The 14,315-nt window shown below is 37.7% G+C and overlaps 2 long non-coding RNA genes across 2 annotated transcripts in view; both read right to left on the reverse strand.

Annotated features, from left to right (window-relative positions):
* Nucleotides 1-8,866: 8,866 nt before the first annotated feature.
* On the reverse strand, nt 8,867-10,058 carry LOC148188242 (uncharacterized). Its single transcript, XR_015778043.1, has 3 exons — nt 9,945-10,058; nt 9,251-9,319; nt 8,867-9,013 (listed from the first exon to the last, which is right to left on the reverse strand). It is a non-coding gene; the product is annotated as an uncharacterized LOC148188242 (long non-coding RNA).
* A 1,635-nt stretch (nt 10,059-11,693) lies between these two features.
* The window catches only part of LOC148188243 (uncharacterized), a 73,673-nt gene continuing 71,051 nt past the window's right edge, over nt 11,694-14,315 (reverse strand). The window contains exon 8 of the long non-coding RNA XR_015777896.1: nt 11,694-11,841. This is a non-coding gene — a long non-coding RNA (uncharacterized LOC148188243). The remainder of the gene's footprint in view (nt 11,842-14,315) is intronic.

Raw genomic sequence — 14,315 nt, forward strand, 5'->3', positions numbered from 1 at the left:
ACGCTATTTCCTGTATTTACTACTCTGCTATTGCTGTTATCTTCTGTTTTACACATTTAAAAATAGCAATCATATCATGTATTTTACCATTAGAAAGTATGGCAATAAAATTGATGAAACCAAAAAGATCATGATGAAAATAAAATCGGAAGTTCACATTCTGAGTTTGTCTTTTGGGGTTAAGATTTTGAAAATTATGATGCATTGAAGAATTGTCCAGTCAGTCCACCCCTTTACTAAATCACAATAACTAACACTAATCACTGCCATAACGTTTAATAAGCTATTTTTTCTGAAAATGTAGTTTTCGTCAGCTCAGTTTATGTTGAAGGTATAGGTGTGATTAAATCTTGTAGCAAACATTAGGTAAGTTAAAGTGCTATATTTTATTATGCTTTATACCAACAGCCACCTGCTGCATGCACATCAGCCCAGGGTGTCAGAGGGTCCACACCAGAAGGATGCCCTCTATAGGACTAGGCTGAGTGAGGGCTACTCTCTAGATCAGTTTTACCCAATGGGTAGCCTGTGGGCCAAATCTGACCTGCAAAAGGGTGCCGTGTTGATCTGCTGATCATTTTTTAATTCACAATGAAAAGATATTGATCGACCTCGAAGGAAACGAGATGCCAGACTGCTTAAAAAAACAAACAAAATAGAGATTGTTTATCAAAATAAAGTGCCATAGGTGGATCCCCTGGACCCCCTGACAGCTCTTGGCTAAGCCCAAATGTCCTCAAATCCGAGAAGCGCGCCTGCATACATCTGACCTGCATGGTGCTGCTTCGACTGGCTTTACCTCCTGGTTATGATAAGTGAACACAGCAAAGGTCTCTGGAAAAGCCTGGGATCTTATAATCTCTCATTCAGTTCATGCTTGGACTTGAATAAATTTACTTTCTTACATTCCACCATTGTTAGCATAAAAACATACATTTTACTATTTTTCCAACTCTAATCTATCCATCTTTAATGTTTAGCAATTGTAAAATAAACAGTACTTGATTCTATTTACAAACAACTAATATTTTTTTCATCATAATTCATAATTAATCTGGAAAGTAAAAAATAAGGGTAAGTCAGGTGCCAAAGTGCATTAAAAAAAAAACAAAATAGTCATTGTTCATCAAAAAACAAACAAACAAAAACAAAAGCTGGGGTCTGGGCTAAAACTCCAATGTCTTCAAATCCTAGAAACGCCCCTGCTGCTCTGGATCATTATTGCCTCTGTAAAGAATATCAATTTTATCTATAGGCTAGAGCATAATCACAAATACTTGTCAGGGTACTTTACCATGTGAACAAGGTGCAACACCCTGTCACCCTGTCCTCAGACCTCACACCTTTGGATGCTGTCTTAGTCGTCAGGGAAGGGAAATCATTATAAGCATTTTTTCTTACTCCTTCTTGATTGTTTGCTGAAGATAAAATAAAGTGAAGTTATGTGGAAACGCTAAAGTAATTGTATTTGGGATTAAAAATCATGATTTATAAAGTTGACGATGCGCCTCTCAGTGCGTGTCAGTGGCGTCCTGTAGAGGGCACTGGCTTTTCTCTTTTGACAGATCTTGAAACAGGCCTAGGTGTAGGGGATTGGAGATCCAGGGAGGAAACAGGACAGTTTGTCAAGTTAAACCTGTTGTAGATCTACATCTAAGCCAGCCTTCATCCCCGTTTTATTATGATGATTATTATAGGCCTAAAAGCGAACAAACGGCGAGCAGCTGATTGACACAAGTCCACAAATCAACGTGTAAGCCATATTTAAAAACACAGACGCGCGGAGGGGAGCGCGCTGCGTGCGTCTGTTGTTTGGTGACCTCCCGTCCATACAGTAATTGATCACATTGACTAAAAAATAATACATTGTCAGTCACTCCGTCATAAGTCATTGCTCCTCTGTATTCCTCTGTGTCCGTGCCAAATTACAGCCTGGACCTACATGTGGGAAATTTTGCCCTTTAGTGAATTAACGCCCCTGTAATGAAATGTTAAAAAACAGGGCCGCTGTGACTGTGAGATCTCTGTTGGCAGACCGCACCAAATCCGACCAGATAGTGCTAAAGCTCTCGGGGTGTTATGTAAGCCCCAGGTTGAACAAATTTGTTAGCCAACACCCGAGGGTATCTGGTGATGGATATGTGGTCCTGGGGGAGCGGGGAAGCCGCAGCACAACAGCCGGCCGCTTATCTTGAAAGGCTTGTTTTAAGTGCTCCTCTGCTGGAAAACAAAAGCTTTAAGGGCACCCATTACCCTACAATTGTTGTACAATCCCCATTGTTGAGTTAGTTCACACACATATTAGAGCATATGTCATGTATTAGGCTTACGTTTAAATCCACTGGTTTAAATGGCGTATATAGATGAAATGTGAGAATATAAAATCCTTAAAAATCCAAATTATTAGGTCTCTGGTGTGAGCATCGTACTCTAAAAATGTGAATTTTTGATTTAGTTCCTCTGTGCTAAATAAAGGACACATAAACAGTGGTGGAATGCAACAAAGTATATTTCCTCAAGTAGTGCACAAATTTGCGGTACTTGAGCCTGTTCTTTAAGTGCCACTTTATACTTCTACTCCACTACATTCCAGAGGAAAATATTGTATTTTTTACTTTACTGTATTTATCTCAAAGCTTTAGTCCAATTTAATTTATAAATTTTAATTTTTGCATTGAAAGAAAAAGGGTTTACAAAATATGCTATTTTGTTACAAATTAAACCACACAAGTTTATACAAGCTGAAACAATTAGTTCTTTAATCAGTTTAGCTGTTTAACAATTTAGCTGTTTATTTTTGATGAACATTTTATTTGTTTTCTGATTTGTATTAAATAAATTAAATAAAATAAATTTTGAGTTTTTTGGAGTGTTTTTTCTGTATTGGGTACTTTTACTTCAATACATATGATTCTGATTATGCTTGCTTACTTTTACTTAATTATGCAGAGTATGCAGAACTTTCACTTGTAACTGAGTATTTTTACAGTGAGATAATAGTACTGTAGTACTTTAACTTAAGTAAAGGATCTACACACTTCTCTCACCACTGCACATAATGTCATCTTACTTTTCTGTCTTTTTTTTTTTATATAGGGCTGGTGTCCGTCTGTGCATCTACAAGGCAGGGTGGGGTGAGTGTTGTGGAGGAAGCTGGGTCCAGCCGGTTTAGGTAGGACTCCCCTGAGGACGGCGAGGCCACTTGTGTCTGAGGGGCTGGTTTATCCCACTTAATCAGCATCCTGAGAGACTGGCACTGCCCCCATGGTCATAATGCCTGGGGTCACTGCGGGCTCCTCAAAATGAAGAGAAGCCCCAGCAGACAATGGTGCTGTCAATCAGCCTTAACCTGAGCTGGGCCCTTTATTCCTCATATAGTGTACTTGTGTAATCATTCACTCCATAAATGCAAATCATCTCATCAATGTTTTGACTAACACAGGGCAAGGATACATAGAGAGCATTTTTGCATATCAAATACTTGAATTTCTCACAGTACAGTTTCCCTTCCTGCAGACTGCATAATGGACTATAGAGAAGGGCAAATCATGGATGTCCTCTGTGCAATGTTAATCACACTTAGATTTCCTAAATACGCCCTTAAAGTATTATTTAAACCACCTATCTGTGTTTAAGTTCATTGTGTTATAACAGTCAGATAAGCCAAAAGTTATCTGTAAACTAGGTGATTTTTTTGACGAATTTCCTTCCCTTCCTCCACTTGCACTAACTAGCCATGCTGTGTGCCACTGTTCTTTTTTATGTAATGTTTGTGCTTCATACCATGTAATTTAGTCTGGAGCTAAATGAATAAATGAACTTACAGTACACCTGCTAAGATAGCCTTTCTTATATGACAATCAAACAGATTCTCTGAAAGATTTTGCATCATGTTGGCAAATTCTCCCTGTGTGGAAAATAACTCTTCTCAGGCTGATCATCAGAGCCAGATGCTGCTGGAAACACATTCATCTAAAAAACTAACAAGATAATGAAGACACAGGAAGATGCTTCCTGCAATTTGTTGTAGCTCTTCCGCTTCGTTTAGACCATAATTTGTACTTGTTTGGATGACATATACAGTCAGTGGTTTGGGGTTTGTAGCGGTAATGTCCCAGGGGCTTCTGTCCCATTATAAATGACAGAGCTGAGTGAGCCTCCTTGGCTGTTTCTCAACACGCTGGCTTCCTTGGGGCCTTGTGTCGCATTTGCAGAGCGCGTGTGCCCTTTTGATTTCCTAATCCCAGCACGAGCAGAGGAATGCTGGCTCGCCGTGAGATATTCCGCTCACAGGCCGTGATTTATGTTCTTGTGGCACAAGGCTCAGTGGTGAGAGGATCACAGGTGTTGTGGAGCCTCAGTAAAAACTTTTAATATGCACACCTCGTGGTCTCTGCCAGGGCCCGGCACAAGGATTACTGCCATTCAGCGTGGGGGGGTGTGGGTCAATAAATGTTTAAAATTCATCTGAGGCCTTACAGTCTGATAGATATTATACAAACATCCATGTATGTTTTTCCAGCAGAGGTACTGTATTATGCACGGATCATCAACCTATGAGCAGATTTGTCTGGTTTAATTCCAACAATGTTAGTTTAACTTAAACAGATTAAACAGATATAGAGGAAATAGCTAGTATTTATTTTAAAATGTTTTTTTTTCTAATTTCATAAAATTTCCTATTCTTTTAAGATATTTTTTTTGTCATTTTCATGTTTTAATTAAGTGACAGAGATATAAAAGGGGGAGAGAGAGGAGAAGATATGCAACAAAGGACCCTGGGAATGTGGGGAGCATATCCCCCTAAATATTTGTGCATTTGCCCCCACCCAAAAAACAACTTTTGCTTTAATGAAATAGACATTTACACCATAAATTGATCCTGAAAAGGCACAAATTAGTGCATAAAAAAAAACAAAAACAGGATGCAGGAAACTGAGGGTTTAATGCTCAAAATTATCTATCGGATGACCCCAACCTCTCTGCTTCATGTGTCTACCCCCAATTTTGAAAATCTGCACCCTTAAAAATAAATAAGTAAAATGCAGAAAAATAAATAATGCATTGAGCCCATAAATAAAATAAACCAGCAAAGTCATTGGCAGCAGTTACACAGGCTGTTAATTACTGCATTGTTGACCGTGTACTTAATGCCCACTTCAAAGTAAAGAGGTCAACCTTTGCTCGTGTCCCAGTAAAAGTCTCAGCATAAAATCAAGAGTGCAAACACTCGGAACTCAAGTGTTTGTCCTCTCAGCCGTCACATTATTGGGCATCCTCTTGATAGATTAATTAAAGCTTTTGGAAGAGCATCCTTTCATCATGCAGAGTGAATTGAAATTTGTTTTAAGTTACTAGGTTATAATGTTTGAGAAATACAGAAGGAAAAAAGTGTTTTACTCCCCACTGGCTTTGCTGCCAGACTAATGATTGTGTGAATGAACATGTGACAATTTGCACTGCAGTGGTCCAGATATGCTACATTTCATTCACATGTGTCTTTTAGACTTTTGGCATGTGCTATGAAAATAAACTTACAATCACTGCCAATCTCCATATAGGCTCAGGCAGCTATCGTTTAACTCTCTATAATCTAGCATATTTTTCGGAATATGGTTATAATGCTGACAAGAAAAACAGATGTAGTTCATCATTAAATGTGATGACACTAATTATGCCGTATCTCCCCATCAAAAAAATTTCCATTTGGAGATTTATTTGGGTTCTTCCTGCCAGTGAGCTGGATTTTGTCGTGACATGTCACAGACAACTTCATGTGCACTAACAACCTTCCTGCATGATTTAATAACAGTGATCTGTGTTAATCACCCACCCTCCCTTTTCCGCTTTTCATTCTTTGCCAGAGGGATTGCTGTAAACTGCACCAACTTACCTGACTGCAACTATCTTGTCTCGTAATGGCTGCATTAGACCCCACCCCCTCTCTTACTTTTGGCTTGTTATCTAGGTACAGAGGTCAGAAAGGCCTTTTAGTCGTGTTGCTGAGTGTGTGCTGGAAGTGGAGTGACCTTTTCAACTCTCTTTATTCCGAGTCCCTGAAGCCGTTGTGGTTTGAGCTGTTGCTCACTCCTGTTAGTCTTCGTACACTATGTTGTATACTTCAATTAGAAATGAAAGGAATGAGCATTCAAATGAGCTTTATCATACTAATTTGTGTTACAGACTGAATTTCTATAGAATTATTGAATTTAACCGTTGTCATGTTTTCAAAAAAGGTCAGTGTTAGTTCACTCTCTGCAATTTAAGGGCACATTTTACCTTTGAAAACAATGAACTGTGAATTGATCACATAAAAATCCAAATAACATTTCAATCACAGTTGCTCTGAATATCATAAAATTAAAAACAAAAATGCAACTCTTGTTAGTTAATGTATTTATTATGTGGTATTTTACCTAAAATATTTGAGAAATTAATTTATCATAGCTTGCCAGAACAATGCAAGTTTTAGATGAGGAGGACAGCTGGGGTATGACTTAGTTTTTTTGTTTTGTTTTGTTTTGTTTTGTTTTGTTTTGTTTTGTTTTGTTGTTTTGTTTTGTTTTGTTTTGTTTTGTTTTGTTTTGTTTTGTTTTGATATCATGACCCTCTCCAGGACTACAAATATTTTTCCTTGAGCCTCCCTGGGTAACCTGGGGGAATGTGCATGACAATCCCTCCACCATAAATAACCATATTTCACCATCTCTGGCTATGAATCATATTATTTTGGAGATCTTTAAAGAAAACGTGCCTTTCAAACCCACTTGCGGGTTTTGGGGTTCAGAAAATATTTTAAATAAATACCAAACACAACCATTTTAAGTTGAAGGTGCCTCCTCTATTTTAGTCCTTTCCCTCTCATAAATAAGGAATAGTCTGATTATTTTTTTAATTTAATTGCACTTATTTATTTATTTTGTGCCTTTTATGTCTAGTTTATTTTATTTTATATGGACACCACAGTAGCATCAGAATTGTACATTTATGCACAAGAACCAGATGTGCATTTGTAGCAAAACGCTAATTTTCAACACCTGTCCACGGGAGGCTTTTAAAAGTTAAAATAGGAAACTGCTAAACTATCACTAAAACTAAACATTTGTTTCCTTGTTATTTTGGCTTTTTAAACTGCTGCCTCTCTTACAGCCCCCGAATGTCTGTAACACTGTCACAATTTTACCTCTGAATTTATGCTAAAAAATGTTCCTCCCCAAGGTTACATAGCAGATTCATTTAGTTCTTACTGTGCCACCCCCCACCTCCCTCTCCCTCCTTCACGTCCCCCTCCTCCTCTTCTTTCTTTCCCATGTCCATTAGACCTTGCAGACTAATCGAGCAGCACCAATTGCTCCCGTGGTGAGATCATTAAGTAAATTATTTTAAGATCAAACGGTCAGCAGCCACAATGAAGTCCTGTGTAATGGTAAAAGCCTCAGAAGCTGCCACCCACCCCTCTCTCAAATTAAAGCCCAGTGGGGAGAGCTCTGCACCTCTCAGGTGGATGCCCCCACCATTAGGCCTTTTAGCTGCAGGCGAAGGTAGGACCCACTAATTGGTCCTTTGAACAAAGCTAACCCACTGACAGGATCTGACTTGTATGCAGCTTAAAGAGTGCAAAATTGTTCCTGGCCAGAGATGGCAGTTTTAAACCACTGTAATAGTCCACCTACAGAGAGAGTTAACATGTACAACATATGGGTGATCATATTCAGAAATATTATTTAAAGGGGAGGGGGTTCCTTTTACTGCTTCTTTTTAATTTGACAATAATTGCAACAGGAAGTGCTGCTGTTCACATTACACATAATAACTGGTTTCTATCAGACTTGAGCTGAAATGTTTATTGATGATCTGATGTAAGATATGCTCTGTTTAAATAGAGGTATTATTGTTATAGAGGTATTATTTATACTACTATTTTTCTCAGTTAAGCACTAAATTGAAAATCAGCGTTCCAACGCAAGTATATTTTTAAAAATTCATAAAAACAAGAGTAACAACTAGATGGTTTTAAGTGGTAAAATTTGAAACTAGAAAATTAAGTACCCAAACAAAATGATAATGTATGTTTTGCATCATTGGGGCAGTTTAGGGCATCCTCTGCCAGAAAATTTGGAGTGCAAAAAATGTAATTATACCTGCATTCTGGTGATTTTTTTTTTTTTTTTGTGGGGGGGGGGGGCAATTTGCCCGTGTTCTAAATATTGAGGGAGATGTGTACCTTGCATGGTCCCCAAAATCTACACATACACTCAGACATTTAAAGAGGAACTATGTCCATTTTCAAAACTGATATGAATTTGTCATGATCTAAGACAGTCCAAAAACATTAGTAAACATGAACAACTCTCTGGGAACATTTCCTGATTTTCTATTTCAAAATTGAGTACACTACAATATAATACAGCTTATTTGTTTATAAAATATATATATATATATATATTTAGTGGTTCCACAAAACCAGTCTCCCATTTAGGTCCAGACTTTATACTCTATGACAGGGGTGTCAAAATTTTTTTGAACAGGGGTGAGATTAGATCATATGAAAATACCTGGGGGCCAGCTGCTTCTCACATCATACAGGATATTACAAAAGTCACATGCAAATGACACAAATGCAACTGTTTCATCTTTAAGTGAAAAAGTATTCAACTTCCCACCATTCCTGAAAGCTGCAGCCCTTGCTGTCATCTTAATGCAATTTTGCCGTGGCTATGCCTGCTACCTTGCAGAAAATATCTGGTTTACCGTTGGTTTATGGAAACATATTAGTTTTGCCTACGTAGCTCCGACTTGGTGCATGTCAGCAAACTGTATGATTGCCATCATGAGGTAAATGAAAATAAATGCAAAGTGATCTTGCTTGATTAATCAACATTGTGCTAATCATAAAATATATTTTGAAAGACAAGCAGAGGGCCATTTAAAATCTGTCTCAGGGCAACAACTGGCTGGACTTCAAATATGGCTGCTCAATGACATTGCAGGTTTGAGAGTTCCTGGTTTCTGTCTTTGAGAGAGAAAGAGAGAGAGCGAAAGAGAGAAAGAGAGAGAGAGACTAGCATGTGTTCATAAATATCTATTGAACTTTCCTAAGCCATGGAAATAATATATTGGAATTCTTAATTTAGCTTTTACCCTGCCTTTACTCAAGAAATTATTTTCCACATTTTCCTCAGATTGCCTCTCCTTTTTAAAAAAAAATACAAGACACTTGTTATTATATAAATAAGGGGAATCACCTTACCTTGCTGTTTAACATTGAAGACACTTCTGCATGACTATGGTCTCTTCAGATAAACTTGCTTTTGTTAACCTATAGGGTAAAAAAAAAAACGAAACCCTGTTCAGGATTAAGACTACAAGATGAAGAGAACAGAAGCTTTGGCAATGTGTATATAAGTAAGCGCATGTAGGTTTCTGTGTATAATACACTGACTCAGTATAAATGCCATTAGACAGCGATTACTCACAAAGTGCTGTCTGAGGATGGATAGGCTGACAGCTTCCCTTTTAGAAGGTCAAAGTTTCTCTAAGCTAAACATAATGAAGAGCATCAACTGTATGCTCATAGGACAAATTCATATACATTAGACAGAGATTCATACACCGGTGTTGGCCTTCACAAGTGACATTGTTTCCTGAGATTATTTTCCATTTGTGACTAAGAAGCTCCAGTCTTAAGGACATAATACACAACAAAACATTAAAAACAAAGCAGCCGCAACAATGCTGTGTTGTTTATTCCCCTCAGCTGAGGAAGTGTTGAACTTACAGTAGCTTTACGGTGTGGAGACAGGAACCAATGCAGCAAAGTGACTGTGAGAGTGATTTATCCTCCTTTGGCATGAAGCGTCAGTGTCATCAATCACATGGTTTTAATTAGTGATGGCTCCCCTTTGTGGCTGAGAAATGTGCATGTAATTCAATTTGGGACTCACTGCTGCCTCAAGAACCCCACACAGAGATTTGTCAATCCACTGGAAGTTCATACACAGTTGGAGCAGTTGATGAAGCTGACCACACTGAGCAGCTGCAGAATACACTGCATCTGAAAAACAAACAAACAAAAAAAACAACAATTACAATACAGATTACAAGATTTCTTTGCTGGGTCACATTAATTTGACTTCTTTATTGTATCTCCAATATGAGATAAAAGATTTGCTGTTTTAAGATGATAAAGAATTGCTTGACATTTGTCTGTGCCTAAATTCAATAATAATTTTACACCTATCATATGGCTTGGCTGCCTGATCCCAGGCCAGTCTGTGATTAAATCAGTAGGGCATCTTTACAATCAGCCTAGACAACCTTGGATACAATTAGAGCTTAAAATATGCAAAAAAGATCATATTGCGATTTTTTGACAGAAACTGCGATATGTGTCGTGATATTAGTGAAAATGCTAACTCTTGCATTTCATTTTCACTGGAAAATGTAAACACTGATGTCTGTGTGACTACATCAGTGTCATATTGCATCTCTTACCCCTAGTACAATAGGTTTGGGACAGAAAATTTTGTGATTTTTGCTGCTGTCTGAACCAAACAAGCATGTTCCCTTAACGTCTGGGATATGATTTGTAGGCCGGGGCATAGCACCACAATGCTTCATTTATGATGGTATGCTGTTACGTTTTAAGTAAATACAACATTTTAGATTTAGCAAACTTTATGGATTTTCATTATATAAAGCTCAAATGTGATAAAGGTGTAGTATATAATTCTGGAGTAAGATAGTTGATTGAGTCTCATTCCTAAGCTGTCAAATACGGTCTCATTCCTACCAGCCCAAAGGTCCACATTTGACAACCTGGGAATGAGACTGAACACTCAACTATCTCTCTCAAGAATGGCACATTGAACCTTTATATGTTTAAATGGATCTGCTCCTCAAACTATCTGCTACTTTATCAAGAAAGTCTTAGCAGGTCCACCAGAGCAGCTTACATTCTGCAAAACATCTTTTGCTCTTACAGTTTTTTCTGTTCAGCTGGAACTCGCTACCTGATCACTTGAAATGTAATAAAAAAATTTCCACTAGAGAGCCACTAATTTCTGGTTAAATCAGGGACAAAACTGAACTCATGTCTAGTTTTTTTTTAAATTAGGTTTTTAATGTTTGCTTTGTTGTATCTTGCTGCATTTCATGTTTCTTCTTTTCCTCTTACTGTTCTAAACTTAGTTTCATAAAAGCCATTCTGAGAACGAGTGCTCCAAACTTGCATCCACTACATACACCATGATAATTGCATCAAATTTCTGTTTTCAGTTTGTCAATACATACTTTATCTGTACCTATCCAATTAACCATAGATAAATGATTACAAAATAATTAAACTACAAACATCTTATTTTGATACAATGAGTAGGAAAATTACTGTCTTCTATTAAGCAGAGTGATTCAACATAATCAAGACGAAACTTTGACCTACAATGACCCCACGTGAATTGTATGTTTGAATCTTTGATATAACCACACATTTCAAAACTGTTAGTTACTGTTGTTATTAAAAAAAAACCAAAACAAACATGAGCATGTTTCATTATCAAGTATCAGTCAACCAGGGACTGATATCAGTTATGCTGACATAAATTGAGAGGTATGTTCCTTTAATGAGAAAAGAATATTCACTAAGTGCACAATGTGATTGCTGTAACTATTTGTTTACCCTTGAAGTAAGTCATTGAAATTACAATACAGTGATGCAAGACAAAAACAGCTTTTCTTAGTTCTTGACTCACAGAGGCCTCTTATCCCTCATTTAAAGGTTGGTTTCTTCTGATTTCCTCTTCAATGGGAAACTTAACTGATACCAACAGCAAAGGCCGGGACCTTAAATAAAAACAATGACAGCTTTGAGTGTTAAGGTGGCTATTGAAATGCTAAAATATCAATAGCAGTTATTTAGTTCTCTAAAGACACTTGAAAGTCTCTTATCTGACACATGGTAATGCCAGCCACTGTAGAGATGTTTATTTCACAGCAGTCATTCACTTTTTTGTGAAATAAAAGACCGATTTTGCATCTGAAATCTCATCTCTTATTGTGAATTTGACCCTTGACCTCATTACAATCATAAAAAGACAATATTTTTGTTCTCATTGTGCTATTGAGCGACATTATTTGACTAAATTGAAAGAAAAATTCAATAGAGCGCGACAGGGATGACGTTTATTTCTAGGTCAACACTAAAGTTAGCATCGGCATAGTTCCTTTGACAAAAAACCAATAGGATTTTTCCACTGGATTTTAGATTATAACAAAAAATAAGCTCGGTGGCAAATAAAACTTTATGATATTTACAGGTTTTGCTTGGCAAGATCATCCTCACAAAGGAGCACCACTTTTATTATATTTGAAGGGTACATGCAATCGCTAGAGGTAAAAAGGCTATTAACTGCACTACGGTTGTATGACTTCAACGTCGCTACCTAAATGAAGCCATGTCCGGCATGATGACATTCTGTATTCCCATTTATTTATTTATTTTACCAAGAAAAGTCCCACTGAGATTCATTCTCTTTTCCAAGGGAGTCCTGGCTAAGACAGCAGCACAAACAATTTCACATAAAAGAAAAAGTAGACTATATAAGCATAACAGCAAAAGTAAAAAAAAAGAAGCATAAAAATTCACACACAAGCAAGAGACAAATTAAAAACAGCCAGTTAGCAGCATTCAATAACCAAACATGTGCATTCAGTGTACCACTTGTTAGTAGCTGGGTTTTAAGACAAGGCTTCAAAATTCATGGGTGATGTAGAATAAAATGCAAAAAAAAACCCACTGATTTTAAGACAAGGAAAGTGCTAACATGCTAACTCATTTGTGGGTTTTTACGACTCAATCCTGCACCACTCTATATCCTTGGTTTAAGGAAAGATGACCTGAAATTAAAGAGTGTTCAGTACAATACAAATGACATTAAATTTAATTGTTAGTTATATGTAAAACTTACTCTGTACATGTGTATTCTAAAAATAGTATTTGGAACTACTCATGGAATAGAGAGACACTTGGTCTTGCCCAGACGACGCACGCCAACAACCACCTCATTACGGTTGCTACAGTGTTAGAAAATCACTGGTCTTCACACTTCCTATGACAGCCTAATTTGTCCTGTTATCAAAATACATTTTGCATGATCCGATGCTCTGCTGAATGTATTGAATGTTATATTCTAAGTATTTAGACAGTTGGAGATGTGTAGCATGAGTTTCTTTGACAGAAAGTCATTTTTATGGAATTTTAAGCTTCAGGAACATTTCTTTTGTGTGCTTACCCTGTGTTTTCTGCAAGACTGCTGCCCTAAAAGAGACTGAGTTCCCTACCTGCACTTGGCATAATCAAATCTGAATATCATATCAATGTTTCAAATTCATACAATGATCATACAAACAGTTGTTGATTCAACACTTTGATTGTGCTCCTGCAACAGGATGTCAGGTTTAGGGCTGATTTGTTCTTGGGATATATCGGCTCGCTTACAGCATCTTCCCCAATCAATTTCTTTGATGCTGCCGTTCTGTTTAACTTTTAAAGGTGCTGATTATATTCTGCATTTTTCTTGCTCTCGGGATCATCTCTAACAGCACCAAATCAGCGTCCCAATTCCACATGAGCATGCTGCTCACAATCAAGCTGTCATTTGGTCTATGAAAATTTGGCTGCGCTATTAGCTGATGTACTGTGAGGACAAATTCCAGACCTCTGTCTGTGTGGTTGTTTTGAAGGAAATGTTGGTTTCACCCCCCGCTGATTGACTCTAATCAGCCTCACCATGCCAACATCGCTCTGTCCTGAAGCCCATATACACTGGTGGCTGATTAGGTGGGAAGACTGGGAAATTGAAAAATACATAAATATTTAGCATGCCTTGATGCTCCATAAACACCACGAAGGATGTTTTGATGCATACATGTAACAGTCATATGTCCGCAGGGACAATGGTGACTGAACTTGGATATTGTTTTGAAATGATGAACTCTATTGAAAGTGTTTCCACTCTGTCACCAACACTATACTGAAACCTAAACAGTAAGATTTTGCCGCCAGCAGCAGTGGTGTTGCTGCTTTCAAAAAGCTTGTTGTCAGAAAGAGCCACAGCCATCATCACAGCCACATCACAAGTATTGGCTTGTGTCTGCGTTTGTGCAGAACAGGTCTGACAAAGAAAAAAACATTGACGCCAGGCGCACGCTGCACTGTCTGGGTGCACAACAGGTTAAAACACCACACTGCTGCCGCTGCAGGCTATTCTCATGCTACATGCATATTGTAACCCATCATGAATTGTGAAATCACCACT

The sequence above is a fragment of the Plectropomus leopardus genome, chromosome 11, assembly GCF_026936395.1.
Source record: "Plectropomus leopardus strain MGB_pleo_1.0 chromosome 11, ASM2693639v1, whole genome shotgun sequence".
Taxonomy (NCBI): domain Eukaryota; kingdom Metazoa; phylum Chordata; class Actinopteri; order Perciformes; family Serranidae; genus Plectropomus; species Plectropomus leopardus.